This window comes from Octopus sinensis, linkage group LG1 (genome assembly GCF_006345805.1).
Source record: "Octopus sinensis linkage group LG1, ASM634580v1, whole genome shotgun sequence".
NCBI lineage: Eukaryota > Metazoa > Mollusca > Cephalopoda > Octopoda > Octopodidae > Octopus > Octopus sinensis.
In genome coordinates, this window is record NC_042997.1 from 6,618,453 (window position 1) to 6,634,254 (window position 15,802).

Sequence of the window (15,802 nt, forward strand, 5' to 3'; positions counted from 1 at the left end):
GTGTGTGTCTGTGAAGTTGTGCGCGCGTGTTGAGTGTGTAGATATATATATATAGAGATAATTGTTAATCTTGGAGAAAAGAACAAATAACTGTGTCAATTCGTAAGCACTGTATTATTAAAGGAATATCATACAATTCATAAATACAGAGTGACTTGTAATTATAAATATTTTCAGTATTTTCAATCTTTTCTGTCCGCGACCTATACTCATTTGAAAATTGTTAAACAATTTATAGTGAATGAAAGTTTGTAGGTGAAACACCTGTGAAACAGAACGAATATATCAATTGCCACCGCAGAAATATACTAGAAGCACGTTAACATCTTCTTGCAAATGGACAATTTGCGAACATGAAATCTAAATAATCTTGTAACTTGAATTAGCACAAATTATACTTGGATTAAGTTGCTGAAATCACGAACCCAATAGCGAAGGCAGAAAGGTGTAAGGAAATTAAGTTGCACGTGACATTCCTATACATTGATGATTTTCTTTCAGTTTCACTAACAAGTATACGCTTGAAAAATAAAAGAAAACAACTCGACACGTACAGGTGTAATTCATAAAACATTTTCTTGTATTTGCTTACAATATGAATTCTTACTAACTACATGCTCAAACAAAATCTAGGCGTATATCAATTGATATTGCAATGCACTAAAATCATAGATAATAATACAAAAGAAACCTGAACTATATCGGTCATGACGCAGCCAGTGATATATTTGTTCTTGAGTATTTTTTCTTTTGTCATTTCACCAACGATGGCAGACAAATAGTTAACCATTTACAAGCTACATGAGTCGGAATCAACGCTGTCTCACCAAGACATTATAGCTAGCGGAATCATATGAAGCATAGTATTCTTTATCGGATAGGTAATTTTTTTCCAGGCATGTTTCAGATTAAAGTGCGATCGATTTGTTGCTTCCTCATCCGGTGTGATGATTTCCTCTCTGTTATCCCTGTTCGTTCACTTCACACTATACAACTAGCAAGAAAGATATATTTTGAAGAATATTAGCTAATCCTCCTCTTAAATCTAGTTAATTTCTAATTGTGTACCCCTTTAATGTTATAACTGAAATTCTTATTTTTGTCTGTAACAAATTGTGCTTCATTCAAACTTTTGCTTATACGAATCATGTTTCCTTTTTTGATGCGTACCTTGTACTTAACAACATTGAAATATCTTAAGACTGAATCTGATAGACGTCCGCGTTTCTGCAACTTCGAAAGAGTACAAGAGGTTCACAATTATATTGATGTTGACACGCATCCTAATGTTTTGCAGAGTTATTATATATATATATATATATATATATATATATATATATATATATATATATATATATAATAACAAATGAATAAATAAAGCATATGCATATATACATACATATTTGTACGTACCTACATCTATATGTATATATACATGCATATATGGGTACAGGACACCAAAAGAACGTTGAACACAATGAGAAACGAAAACATAAACACAAAACCAAGGAAATGGACATTTTTCTTAGACAACGAAAAACAGAGTAGAAGACATACAACAAGAGGAAAATTTCCCTTCTTCAGCCGCCTCTGTTTCATCTACCCCGCATTTCGAAGGTAAAGGTGAGACACGATTTCGTTGAAACAATCCTTCCCGCAAAAGCAAATTAAATAAAATTTGAGATTTATTTTGCGGAAGGGTAAAATTGGTAACAAAAACAGGACAGTAAAGACAGTACAAAATATAAACAGCAAAAGACAGGACAAGGAGAATATATATATTTGAAGAAAATAAATAAAATCTCTATAGATCATCAGCTACAGGCAGTCCGGCGGGTTCGACGACGATTGTTGCAGTTGATTCGATCAATGGAACAGCCTGCTCGTGGAACTGACGTGCATTTGACTGAGCACTCCAAAAACATGTGTACCTTTAGTGTAGTTCTCTAGGAGATTCAGCGATACATAGAATGTGACAAAGCTAGCCCTTTGAAATACAGATTTTACTCCTTTTTCGCCAGTTGAGTGGATTGGAGCAACGTGAAATAAAGTGTCTAGCTCATAGACACAATGTGCCGCCTGGTATTGGACTCACAACCGTATGATTGTGAGCCACGTACCTTAAAAGACTATCAAGTACATTAGTGAGAACAGACGCATATTCACATTATATGCACAATATTTGCCCAATCTCGGCTTTCTGTTTAAAAAGATTGCTTCTCTACTTCGATGTACCAGGTAAATACTGCGTGTTACATAGAATAACTGTCTTCTACCAAAATATTTTTAAGGAATTTCAGAAGATGAATACAGCCTGAAAGCCTGTCAAAAACATTGCTTCAGTTCTTAGATAAAATTATTAACCCATCTTTCGTTTAAAATTAAACGTCCAAAAGTTTGAAAAGTTTAGAGAATTTCATATTTTAGACAGCTTTCTCCCTTGAAGGCTGTCGGGTGTGTAATTACTTTTTCTCAAGAAGTTCAGAGATACCACTTTCTTAAGTGACCATTTACAAGACGTTGCAAGATACTTACACTTTGGCTGACCACCAACAAGCACTCTCGCTTCGGTGCGATTTTATAGTACTTTTCTTACTGTACTCCGTAAACTGAAGGGATTTTCCATAACTGTTGTAAAACCTTGAAGCGTTTTGTAAGGGACCAATTTGCAATTGTTGTTCTCTTTATATCGAATATACCTAGAAATATCTAGTGATTGAATTGAACGTTTAATTCGTCACTGAACTATAATATCTCGCACCTCCATTAGTTCATTGCCTATTGAATCTGATACTATAGATGAAACTAATAATTTAATGACATTAAATCAGTTTAACAGCACCTAGTTTCCGTTGATATTACTTCATTCCAGTTGTAAATTTAACTAAAGCGGGGTGGGGGTAATTAATAGCGAACTTATAAACTGGGACAGTTTCGAATAAACGTAAGAAAATCTTGAATACTCAATGACCTTATATGTATACAATGTGACCATATTTATACTTTTAAATATCTAGACAACGACCACGATCTATTTCCTTCAAATGTCTGTTCATATTCGTAGATAAAAAACGACCATATCACATATTTGAAATACATCTCTACATCTCACCATTCTATTGATTTAACCTTTACTAATTCCCCCAAAATACAACACTTCTATAATTCACAAGCAAACTGATTGTTTGTACAGAATTCCTCCTTCACCAGGCAGCAACAAATCTGGACTTTATTTTATTTGCCTGTTCAAGTTTCAATTACTTTTATCCCCGATATAATCAAACAAATTAATTCATATGCAAATGCCGTACACACAGAAAGATTGTGTACGACAGAATCAATTATCTGTTTTGTGGGAACACAGCAATCATTTCCTGTTGATACTTGCATGTGTTAAAATATTCAACAGAAATGCGAAAAGAGTAAAGATTTTACCTGGCAGCTTTATATTAAACAGTGCCTCATACTTTAAGAATCACATCCACTTTTCCCCAATCAACAGCTGGTTTGTAAAAATCGAATCACTCGAATCTACACATTTTAAGAAGTCTGAAACCTGAAATATGTGAAGCAGTTGCATTCAGTGATGCTGTATTGAGGAATTATATGGGGATTTCGGGGAGCACAATTTATCTCAGGTATAACAAATACAAGCTGTATTAAGAAATTATAAGTGGATACCAGGAAACACAATTAATCTGACATACAAGAGAGATTCCCATCTCTAGACTAGAGAAGCAAGTGATATTGTTTCTGCCTTTCAATTAAATACACCTGGAACTACAGAAAAATAAAATTCGTTCTCAAATGATAGAATATCTTAGTTAGAAGGAGGGAGAGAGATGGGGAGAGAGTGAGATAGAACAGTTCTGTAGCCAGCGGAGAACCTGGAAGTGCGTTATGATATTCTGAGAAATTATTTATGCCGAAACAACCACCTACTTCGTTCAATGGAGAAACCATTTTTTTTTACACTGTTACTGCTACAAATTAGTTTCTTCTAAACTTGAGGAATTTTAGCTTCACTAATTTAAGATTATTCCACTTCAGATTTTCATCCTTTATTACAGGAATAATCAGCTTCCATTCACAAAGTTGTTCTTCCAATAGCATCAGCAATGCCATAACGAGTCTCCTGCCTTCTACTGACAAACTGGAATCGAACAAAGTGCGTATTTTTATTTTCGCACAATAAGTCACAGCATGTGTATATAATAATCAGTGTCAGTTAAGACATTTCAGGAAATATTTCTACGGTTTATAAAAACTTAACGATAGTGAAGTGTTTCAGCTCTTTAAATATATATTGACAGCTATTTTAATATGTTGATAGATATTTTAAGCTTCTTGTGCAATATAAACACACTCCTCAATACTCTATCATGATATATATTTTCTCTAACTTTTCATTGCCTAGTAACTCTGACGAAAAATTGAATCATACTCTAAAAACCAATTTTGAAATGCTTGCCCCTCTGCTGTTTCCATGATCTGCTTTTGCTGCTGGCTTTGTTTAGTTCATATTATCAGCTTAAAAATCGACTTACAGTAAAATATACCACAACATTCATTCAACGTTTTATTTCGGATATTTGTATGTTTCTTTTTCTTTTAAGAACGTGATTTGAGAGACATGTGGCAGATATTTATTGATCATCATGTGACCGCACTGAGTTTGTGACACTAAAATTGGTTTCTTACATAAATACGCACTTCACACTTTTGAATTGAAAAATCATATATATTTACGAATGATCTTACCTGAGAAGTCCACAAAACGAAATTTAAAATAAAGATATATTTGGGCTGTTTCAAAATTTCTCCAAGTTCAATAAATAGTAGAACTCACAAATGGGCATATACACTTTCCACGGCTATCTGAAAATACCATTTCCCAATAAAAAGTCAACTATATTCTGAATATGTGCTTAAAATGTCGGTTACCAACGAGAAACAAACACGCCAACAAACACGCAGGCGCTCTTATAATGTGTGTTGGATTTATATATATATATATATATTATATATATATATATATATATATATATATATATATATATATATATATATGTGTGTGTGTGTGTGATGTGTGTATGTACGTGTGTATATGTACATTTACATGAGAAAATGCCTTGTGCGTGTTTGTATTTCTCAGTGAGCATATGAAAATATATTTCCTTTCAATATTTTTAAGAATGTATGTGCATGAATATGTATGTATATTTGTCATAGTTTCTTTTACATATTTGGCATCGTGTTTGTGACACTGAAATAGGTTTCATACAAAGAAACTTTTTAACTCGATTGAAAAGCCTCTTACTTTTGCGTGATTCGTGCTTCTTTAAAGAAGTAGAAATGCTTTGAAATTATTAGTGTTTTTTTTTATTTTGTAAATGTTTTCGTAACGATAATAATACGACTCTTTAAATTTGTTTCTTAGAAAGCAAACATGCATATGCATCAATACATATTCCAAACTAAATTGATAAAAATCAATAAAATTCTTTCGGTTTGCAGACTGCCTTTGTGATGTTATTTAAAGAAGAAAATTAAAGTCAATATAAAGGTAATTTGCTTTGTCGAGAATAGATCAGCCAAATTGAACTCAATAAATATAACTATTTATTTTTGTTGATTTTTTCTCTTGTGTTGTTTTTAATTTCCCTGTTATCTCTTGCCACGCATGGAATTAGGTTACGGCATAAAGTGCTTCTTTAACTTATGATTTTTGATATTTTATGCTATGCAATGTCTCACGGGGACTTTTCTTGTCTCATATACTTGCATTCGCAAGCCTGCACTGAATATAATTTATTAGATTAAAGCAGACTGCTAAACAGATATATTTGTCTTAAAAATACAAATATAGCAAACATATTTGCAAATAATTGATATTTTAATGTTTTTGCACTGCAAAATTTTAGAATATTAACATTCAGAAGTCAAAGTCAATAATTTTTATATTTATAAATGCGCCATGTCAGAATTTTTAAAGAAATATGCTATCACTATTTATAACGTGGTCATATTTCTTTTCACACACGTTATGCAAAGTCTATTACTTGTGTCACATAACTAAAATTGCCTAAACATTTAGATTCCCACTTTTCTGCTCGAAGTGCAATATGAGAAACATGGGTAACACGAAATGCATTGTAATATTCGTGTGCAGTATATACTTGACGTGATGAAACGAATTGAACAATGCTCTATATTGCACTACTCAGTATAATACATTTTAAAATGTATTGTCTCAGAAGTAAAATCGAATGAAACGACAGTCGGTCTGATGGAAAAGCACAATGCTTCTGTAGGACTATGATTAAGTTCTGATATTTAATCCAGCGAGAACAACTAGAAGTAGCACATAATTATATGCATATATTTATATAGTTATATATAAATATTATGAATGTGTCAGTTTATAAAATATATATATGTATATGTATGTAACTAGCTATAATTTCCACTTTATGTCTGTCTGTTTGTCTTTCTCTCTCCCCCTCCCTGTATATATATATATATGTGTGTGTATGTGTGTATGTGTGTGTGTGTGTGTGTTGTGTGTGTGTGTGGTTAATGGACATCACACAACGTACACAGCATGATATACGAAAACAAATGATAAAAAGACGCAAACAACGAGAGAAGCAAATGGAAAACAGCACAAGTAACATAAAGAACAACCTTCATCAGTTGCCGGCTGTCAATCTACTCCTCATTTCGAGCACTTATCGATATTATGTGTCTTTGAAGGCACTTGCTCCGCAAATTCCAAAATAAAATTTGGAAGTTGCGGAGGGTCAAATTTGGTAACAAAACAGGACAGTTGAGACTTAGAAGGAAACTGAGCACACAAACATGAAGGTTCGTTAGACCAGAGGAATGTAAAATAACGAACGCTAGAGGAATATTTTCTTTGTCAAGAGAAAATATAGAAAAGGGAGGGAGCGGTAGGATACGTGCAGTCTATACGACACGCCTGAAGGAAAAGAAAGATAATTACGCGAGGAAAAAGCAGATGGATGATGGTCGTGTGTGAGAAAAAGTTAGCGGGGAAGAAGGATGAGAAAGCATCTGAATAGTGGACAATTATTATCAGGATCATGATTATTTGCGACTGGTATCAAATTTCCGACACCATGACTCCTGCTCAATGCTCACTGAATACAGTAAATGTTGTAAGACGTGACATGTTCATCATGAAAACCATCTTTCCCGAAAGTGTGGTCTTTAAGTGTTGCTCTGGGGAGTGTGATTTCATTCCACCCTGCATCTTCGAACAGGGTTTTAAATACAATTGAGGCAGCTTTGAGAAGCTGCTGGAGACCATGGTCAAACATTGGCTAGTGAGAGTTGCTTCTGGAAGGCCATAGGTTTCGCATCAGAGACTTGCTCTCTCTCCAGTTATTGTCGGATACTTTCCAGGTCTTCATTAGCCTCCTAGTTCCCAGCGTTTTAATCCCACAGAGTTCTATTAGTGGAGCGCGGCGGCAATGACACAAAGTGTCCTGTCTGCAATAACAAGGCCAGTCTCGTGGCTAAATTCAAGGAAGTGTTTAAAAACTTTCCCTGGCACATAAGGAGGAAAGCATGCACCAGGTTCCGGAGCCGTCTTGAGGCCCTGGTTGAAAATGTAGATGGGTATTAAAAATAAATTGTTATTTCCCAGCCATAATCCAGTTGAGGCGTTTTCACCATTTAAAATACTTTTCTTGTTGGACTGGATACTGTGATTCGTTTTCTTTTTATGCACACTGGTAAATGTACCAGTATAAAAACACAATTAATCACTGATACATACATATATGCAAATACAATATATGACTAATACTTGTCATCCAGAAAACCCGAAATATACACTTACCAGTTTAACACGTAAATAAGTTTACAATCTGTATAATTCGAGTACGAATGCGTTTATTGGTCAACACTAAAATTTGTTTTATGATGGTAGATGAGTATCACGTAGATGACTTTGTCGACAGTTGCATGATATATGAGCACATTCTATTGATATCTAACTTCTATCTAATACATATGTGCAATATAAATTTTAATGTTCTCAAAATAGTGAAGATTCTAAGGCTATAATTGTTTTGATGTATCTAATTTTTCCATTATTCTAATGTTTGGAGATAAAACGATATAATTTAACGACTTTCATCAACAACAAAATCAAATGAATTTTATTCACCTATTGATCTTTCCCAAATTAACTACTGACATTGTAACGTATGCAAGCAAAAATTCTTTCCTATGTAACTAAAGGGAGTTGGAAAATCAGACAGATATCGTGGGTGAAATCTACTCTAATATATTACTGGTAAATATTGCCTATTGGCTGTTGTGCTTAATGAAAAGAAAAAACAATTTTATAGTTTAGATATAATCTATCTGATATGCTATGCTCTTTAGTGTACTTTGATAACATTTTTATAAAGAAAATTTCAATTATATATTGACACATACCCCATTGATTTTCTTATGTATATTGATTTGTACAATTTGTTGAACGGTACTTAAAAATTATGACTAGCGTATATGATATTCATCGATATTGAACATAATATTGTGTACAACCTTTTCCCAACGTATATTGTTTTAATATTATATATGTGGGAAAGAAAGTGAAGTATACATGTTATCAATTTCAAGATTGAGTTCCCTCAAATTTTGGGGAATGTCGAGTAATACATTCAAAATGTGTCTAATATAAGAATAGAATTATTCCTACTAATATATCTCGATTTAAATGAGCATATATTGAAAGACATACAGGTTACACAAAACTTCCCTGGAAGAGAGTGTAAAAGAAATATAATAACGAGTTGCAATTGAAAATTGAAGTCCTTTCGACATTTAATGTCTCATTCAATATCTGTTGTAAGTATAAATATGTTAAACTAATCTTTTACAGATATCAGTATACTACCGGAGAGGCTAAGTAAGTTTACTGAAATAGAACACCCTGAGAATTTCACAATTATTTTTAATGCCCACCGTGTAATGTATGACACGTCCACTTAGAAATCTAAGTGGGTAATTCTTCATTTGTTCACTTATTCACAGGCAGTAACGTTCAATTTTTTTCTCTCCTGTGGCCGAGCCAACTTGCTATTCACGACAGTACGAGCCGTTTTTTTCTTATCAGCAACACCGTATGAAGCGTAAAATAATCTTGTCTTCTTCCCCTCCAAGACTTATTTTAAACATCAATAAAAGCCACCAGAGTGTTTATCAATACAGCGCATCACAACCCCAAATCCTGTTTTTTCATAACCACCCATTTCATAAAAAACATGACCAAAGACTACCTTTTTACTTCAAGTTAAAAAATTATAACTATGATGACCATTTGCTGCAACAGCTACCAAATGATGCCATTGCGGAATACCGCCGTCATATTTGGAATGATGCCGTGTTACATGATGCGCTGTATTCAAAACATGTCTATACCGTTGCGTGGCAAATGCAGATTTCTCGGTCTGCTCCATAATATATCACAAAATTATGTTAATTTTATAAAACACTCTGCCTTCGATAACTTATCACCTGTTACACAATGATAGTTAGATGCATTTCATGCAGTTTATGCAATATTTATCAAACATTAATTTGCAATTCTCCGTTTCCTTCACATTACAAGATGTAATAAAAATTATATATCATTCTTCTTAGATTCCTTTAAGTCCTGAGTTTTATTTCCGTCGGAGTTGGACGTGTAACCGGCCAGTCTAAAGGACATCAGCTTAAGTGTGCAGTCACGATACACACGAAAATGCACAGTAAATATGTTTTTTTTAAATTCGGTACGAGTGACTTAATGGCAGGAAGACAAGCAGCAAAGCTTATACAAAAACAGGAAAGAAGGCAATGAGAGTTTGCAAAAAGGTATTTCAATACACATACCTACACAGTATTTTGCAGAAACAGCTAAACCTATATTTCATTATTTGCTTACATTTTTCTCATTGTGATATACGCATTTATACACATATCTACCTCTGTGTATTTACGTGTGTATCTGTATTTATAACATATGCTCATGTAAATGTATATGTGTATATATATATACACATGAATATATGTATCAGTGTGTCTATACATATGTGTCACTTGCTCTCTAAGCTGTTATTTACTGCTATGTTAGTGATAAGAGAAATGTTCCATCACCAAGTTCTTATTAGCCTTCGTTAGCCCTTCATTCAGTAGGGAGATAACTGTCTTTAACTTCATAATTATGTTTCATCATAATTACGATCCATTGAAAAAGCCGTTCCAGTTAGGGTGGTTATATTTTCAGTTACTCCAGTTTCCAACTCATATGCAACCATAATAAAATGGACAGTATATCAAAATACGATTTTTTTGTATTTTGAACTTTTATATATATTATATATTGGCCATGAAAATTTGCAATATTTTCTTATTGATTGGATACAGCAACTGACAGACAATCATCAAAACAAATTAATGTATCTTTGTAACAGGTGAAAGTGGATGGTTTAAGAATGCAAATTTTCGTAAAGATGTTTTATACATTTTAATCCTAGACATATTAAATTTATAAAGGAATGTCACACATTAAATGTTAGGTCTGACACGGGACTTTGTTGCAACGTATATCGACTAATGCATAAGTTTTAAAAATTCTGTGCCAGGAATTAGTCAGTATTAATTAGTTAATAATTATTTTCTGATGATTAATGCACCAACACTGTGTTCCCCTGCAAACACATAGATTTATCTTTTCAATATGTCTGAGAATTTGAAATTAAACTCAACCACCAATATACAAAATTAAAACAAAAATAAAACCTCTGAGTGATTTACTTACCAATGCATAAATAGGAAGGCGATTATTTGTGGTAATGATCCTCAAACCTGAAAAAAAAATTTTAAATAATGTCATTGAAACAGATTTATGTTAAATAAATACAAGGCAATACAGTCCAACGCAATTATCCATATAGTTATCTATTTGCACAATAGCACACACTCTTGCGTATGTAATTACAGATAGACAGACTGTCAAGCAAATATAAATATACGTAGATAAGTAGGTAAGTTGTAAGGTAGATAGCTAGGGAGGTAGGTAGGTAGATAGATAGACAGATAGATTGATAGATAGATAGAATTATAGAAAGATACATACATATATATATATATATATTATATATATATATATATATATATATATATATATATATAGAGAGAGAGAGAGAGAGAGAGAAGGATGGGCAGACAGATAAATTTTATAAAGTGGTGCCTAATGCATATTTGGCAACGTGGCCTGGTAACACAATTATATTCCCCTGCAAACTTGTCCATAAGTTTACAAAACATTTATACATGAAACAGTATCCACTGATACGTTTGCTAACACTCTTTTGCCTAAGGACTAAATGGATTGCTTAAAATCTTCAATTCGTAGGACTTTTCAAAGAATGAGATTTTTTTTTGTCATGACACCACCAACAAAGATAGATTTCTAATTTTAGTTTAAATTCAGAGAATAATTTCTTCATCTTTTAATGAAATAGAATCATTCGAAGCAGATTTATTTTATCTGGTAAAGAGTGTATATAGGCATTTCAATCGTATCTTTGCAAAAACATGGCGTTTTGTGAGATTCTGAATAGAAACATTCTCCTAAGTCTTGAGATAATACACACAATATGACTATTGTTAACGATTTTAAACATAAAAGCAAGTTTAAAATACAAAAATTAAACTGACTTCGTAAAATAAAGAACAGCATAACAAACGTATTACTTGATTATATGTATTTTATATTCCTTACGTGGTATGGATATCTCCAAAATTGAAATTAATATTTCGCTTCAGATCTCTGAATATACGAATCCTAGTAACGCCCATATCAACAAAATATTATCATATGAAGCCAGAAAAATATTCTGGAATTCATATGATAATGTTTACTGCCATATTTCAGTTCGATCACTACTGTATGTGAATAAAATACTTCGGTTTAAATAAATAATGGTATTTAGCAGGCATAAAGAAATTTATAAATCTCACGGAAAATAATTCTTCAAAATCTATCTAAGTATATTTGATTATGAAAATACTTTTCTTCGGTTCTTTTAAAATATCTGATCTGTCAGTTCATTACAAGTAATCATAATATGTACTGTGTATTTGAAAGACAATATTGAAAGAAAGTCGAAATTGGAACGAAAAAGCGATCCTCTTAATACGTGCAAGAATGCTCCATCCGATGTATTTCTTGTGAAATTCATTGAAAATGATATTTTTAGAAGCCCAGCTAAATAACAACTCTAACATAAATCTGATTAGAACATATAAATATTTTCCCAATTCTATGATCCGAATGCGTAAACAGGACCTCAGTCAGAGTGGAAAGTCAACGAGACAGAGAGAGATCTATAGTCAGATAGAGGATGTGTATATTTGTGTGTACATCTATATAATTACATACATACATGCGTGCATAAATACATACACAGCACATTCACACACACACGCAATTATCTATCTATCTATATATATATATATATATATATATTCAGGAACTGAAACATGTTATAATGTATATATAAAAATTTAAAATTGTATAATATAGCAGCATTTTCAAACTTCATTTTTTACAAATATATATATATATATATATATATATATATATATATATATATTGCATATATACGTATGCATGTACATGTATATATATGTATATATGCTATAAATAGAGCATTTATTATTAGTATATATAAAATATAATTATAATTATCATATACAGGCCTATATTCTCACGCCTCTCCGTAATTTAAGGTTTTCGTGTTTGTTTTAAAATTTATAAAATGTATATACTAGAATAAAATTATCCACATTTTAAAAGTGGGTGAAATTGTCTAGTGGGCCATATGGAGGAATTGGGTTCGTACGGAGACATGTAGGGAGTGATGTCGTGTTCAATTCCCTTTTGGTCAGTTTATAATTTTCGGTCAGTTTAGGATTAGTCGCTCTAGATGGGCATATATTAGTTATAGTTATATATGTTTTTGTGGGAGAAAGTAAAAATTATTGGTATTTTGGAAGATTTCCTTTATACACAGCTCTCAATAAATTTCATTTCTGGTAATATCTTTTCACATACAGCCTTTTCACACTGCCCTCATACACACCGAAAGTATCCGAAATCAAGTAGGTAAGTATGGAAAAAACTAAATACAAGTTCTGAATTAAACAAGTAATATAAATACAAAAGGGATTCATTAAGCATTATAACACAGTAATAGAAATGTTTAGGTGTAAAAAATAAATGTATGAGTAAATAAAAACATCAATTAAATTAATGTTTATTAACTTTTGATTTCTATATTTCTATAGATTTTTTTTTACTTTTAAATGATTTGGTTATCCTTAGGCAATCAGCTCTACTACTTTTATACCAATTAGCTCAACCTAAAAACTAATCCTTACTTCTGAGCACTATTTTAACTCTTTTATTGTTTTTGACACAACTCCCCCATTCAATTACACCTTCCCGTGTTTTGTTTTTGTCTCTCTCTCTCTCCCTCTCTCACTGATATATTTCTATACGTTTGAGGTTGTTCTAAACCATAGTTTCTCCAAGTGAGCGCTAAAGTCCCCCTACCTCGGTGGAGGTTGAGAGAGTTCAGGTGGGCGCTAGTGTCAAAGGGGGTGGTGCGAGGAGTGGCGATAGAGAAAAAGATATATATATATATATACATTACAAAATATAAAGTTTTATCTTGAGTGACAACAAGGCTCAAGATATACAACGGACTGGAAATAGAAGTGCTCCAATGAGCTGTATACACTTTCTTGTCCAAGAGGATGCAATGCGAGCAACAACCACAGGAACATCACAAAATTCAAAGATAAACCAAACACATACAAATCTTATATACTAATTTATATCTGAACAGTCCGACATTTAAAAAAACATTTAATTCAGTAATATATAAGTATCATATACAAATGAAAATACTTACTAAAAATTTTGCATATAACACGCTTAAAACTGATAGAATAAAAGAGAAATAAATATAATGATAATTAAATAGAAATATGGCATATCAAAATACGAATAAAATTCCAGGGAATAGTACATAGAATATAATACGTATACAAGATTACAACAATATAAGATATACAGAAGTCCATCAACGGGCCGTTTCAGGTATGTGCCAATTAATATTAGACATATCAGTACTTAAAATTGGCACTCCCTTATCAGGATGTCTTATACAACACATATAAAACATGAACAAATATACAATCACATACCGGCTATTCCCAGAACACGCCATTTACATACTCCCAGGAATGTTTTCTTCGATACTGAATGGAACTTTATATACGCATACAATACGGTCCAGCCACCATAGTAAATTGTATGCAGACAGCGCCATCTGGACCATTTCACTTCAGCACTTAATTTATTTTATTTTATTTTATTTCAATTTTATAAATTCTCCCATTCATATATTCTGTCTCGAATCCTCGACTAATAGCTATTATTTTAATAATTACATATCTCGTAACGAGATAAAACAGTTTTAAACGTGTTATATGCAAAATTTATATTTATATTTTTATTTGTATACTGGCAGTATCGCTCGGCGTTGCTCGGGTTTGTAAGGGAAATAACTATAAAGCATTTTTAGAGAGTTATAGCCCCAAAATAGCAAAAAAATGCATTAAAAATGGAAAAAATATGATGGTAATTTTTTTTAAATCGTTGACTCATCGTAGACATTTCTAGAGAGTTACTTCCCTTATATTAAAACATATGCATTAAAATGGAAAAAAATGATGGTAAATTTAGATATAAATTAGTATATAAGATTTGTATGTGCTTCGTCTATCTTTGTATTTCTTGATGTTCCTCTGGTTGTTGCTCGTATTGCCACCCCTTTAATAAAAAGGTATATATATATATATATATTTGTTTGTGTGTGTGTATGTGTGTGTGTGTGTGTGGTGTGTGTGTGTGTGTGTGTGTGTGTGTGTGTGTGTATCTATGCAAGCATGATTCTCTAAAGTTCAAAATTTCGCAACCGTTTAACGATTGAATACACACATACACACACACACATTGTATAACCATTGTCTTGTACTTTACAGATCGACTTTTAGAATACTACAAAAATATTGTGTAATATTTTGATATATTACATCAGTGAAAGGTGGTGATCTAGCAGTATCGTTACTGCGCCAGCAAAGTACATAGCATCACTCCCGATTTTCCGTTCTCTTGCCCGGGTTGACCTTTTAATCATTCAGTATTGATAAATAAGTATAGTACAGGGAGCATCGACATCGAACTGTACACTCTTCAATAATTAGTAGCCTGGTGTTGAAATTTGAAACCAATATTGTATTTTAGCTCTTACCATTTACACTAAGCATTACGTTACTGTGACATAATGTTCTAAGGTCAGTATCGTTTCTTTGATAAGTATTCGATGATACTTGCATATACAAAGATCATGCATATTGTAAATGATGCATGACTTTTAATCAAATATAACACGTGTAGGAGTGCATAGGTATACATGTATCTATATATAGTTAGCTAGATAGAGAGAGAGGGGGGAATATGGAGGGTTTATTTCACTGTTGATCTAAATGAATTTTATAATTGGTCATCCGTTACGTTCCAAGTTCCCAGCTGAGTCTGCAGCGAGGGATATATAAGTAATCAGAAAACGGAGAAAACCTCAGATTAACAAACACAACCATTGGACCACATATTTAGCTTATTTTTTACTACAAAGCATAACATATA

The 15,802-nt window shown here is 32.3% G+C and overlaps 1 long non-coding RNA gene across 1 annotated transcript in view; it reads right to left on the reverse strand.

Annotated features, from left to right (window-relative positions):
* Positions 1-15,802, reverse strand: part of LOC118765769 — a 718,684-nt gene that overhangs the window by 485,462 nt on the left and 217,420 nt on the right. Inside the window, exon 2 of the long non-coding RNA XR_005001649.1 lies at positions 10,841-10,887. This is a non-coding gene — a long non-coding RNA (uncharacterized LOC118765769). The remainder of the gene's footprint in view (positions 1-10,840; positions 10,888-15,802) is intronic.